We start from the raw sequence: 1775 nt of genomic DNA on the forward strand, positions 1-1775 counted from the left end.
CAGGAAGTCAGACCGTTGAGACTTTAGGTTTTGGAATTCAGGCGAGGTAGGATTGATTTTTATTCAAGAGATTGAGGATTTATTCTTCATCAGGCTTGAAGAACAATTTTTAAAGATGGTTTCAGTAGTTTTGGATAGGCAATTGTATAATCATAGTTGGAAGTGTTATGTTCAGTCTGATGTTCATTGAGAGTTTGGTTTGGAGTTGTGTCAGCGTGAGCGGCCTGTCAGGGAGTTAGACCACCATAGATTTTGGGTCTCAGAAAGATAGAAGTGGTTGCAGTGGCTGAAGGTTTGATTGTTGTTTTCGGGATGGAAGTTTTGGTTTGGGTTTCGGTTGCTTTGGTAAAGATGGTTCTATGGGCGGTATTTTCCATTGTGTCCTTCAGGTTGTTCATTTTGATATGAGTATTAGTATGGAGCGATTTCGAGGACGAAATCAGATTTAAGTGGGGGAGAGTTGTAACACCCAGAATCTAGAAGGTTAATTGAGGAATTATGTCAATTTCAAGTTGAACTTGGCGAGTTGGAGAAACCAACTCGGCGAGTTGAAGATGAAGAATCGTGGGATCTAATAGGTCTACTCGACGAGTTGAGGAGCCTCAATTTGGCGAGTAGAAGTTGGTTTGACCGCAAAGTTAGTGAGGCAACTCGACGAGTTGAGGAGCCTCAACTCGGCGAGTTGGCCACTCAGAATGAAACCCTAATTTTAGGGTTTTGCACCCTATTTAAACACCTTAAGTCCCAGGTGTTGGCCTCATTTCCAGCCTCCATAGCCTCTAACCCTAATCTCGAAACCCTAGAGCCTCCTTGAGTGTTGTGAGCTTATTATGGGTGTGTTTTGGTGTGTTTGAAGCTCATTGAAGGAAGGGAAGCTTGGTGTAAGGTGGTGATTTAAGTAGGAGCTTTCAGATCTGTATTCTTTGCACCATTTCCAGCATATTTTTGGGTATAAAGTTACCTTGCTTATTTTTGGCTTAGATCTCTTCTTGGGTTCATTTGTATGCTTTTAGCCATGGATAGGTGGTTGTTGGGGAAGTAGAAGTCCCAAGTGTTTATCCTTTTCAGATCAATGATCTTCATGAGCTCTTTTGGCATAAAGGTGACAACTTTATGGTCCTAAGGGCTTCATTCATTCATTAGTTCTTCTTTTGGCCTCTTTTGAGCATGTGAGCTTCGTCTAGTTGTGAATGAGTGTAAAGTTAGAAACTTTACGTGGTCTTCTAGCCTTATGGGGTTAGATCTGCATCTTGGAGTATTACCTTTGGTAATTTAATGCTTAATGATTAAGTCCGTACCCTTTTAAGCCTAGGGTTTGGGTTTTGAACCCATTTAGGTGGTTCTTGAGGGTAAAGTTGGAAACTTTACCCTTCTTGAGGCCATTTAAGTTAAGATCTGAGTTGTGATTCCCTTAGTTTCGATAAGGTTGACTTAATGAATTAAGACGTTGGATTTATGGCGAACTCGGCGAGTTGATTGGGTTTTGCCCGATCTTTGCAGACTAATGAAGGAACTCGACAGGTTGAAGGACAACTTGGCGAGTTGGATCAACTTGGACCGTTGACTTTGACTTTTGATTTATGTTTTTGAGAAAGTTTGTCCCAAGGGGTATTTGTGGTAATCTAAATTTGTAATTAAGGGAATTATAGGCTTAGGATAAGACCCATATGGGATTAGGCCCAATTTGGAAAATTAGGCCGTTAGTGGGCCTTTGTGGATCTTTCGGTTTTGGGCCTTTTTGGTTATTGAAGTTGGGCCTCAGTTTTGGTTCTTGT

This window comes from Lactuca virosa, chromosome 6 (assembly GCF_052849685.1).
Source record: "Lactuca virosa cultivar CGN04683 chromosome 6, Lactuca_virosa_CGN04683_v6, whole genome shotgun sequence".
Taxonomy (NCBI): Eukaryota; Viridiplantae; Streptophyta; class Magnoliopsida; order Asterales; family Asteraceae; genus Lactuca; species Lactuca virosa.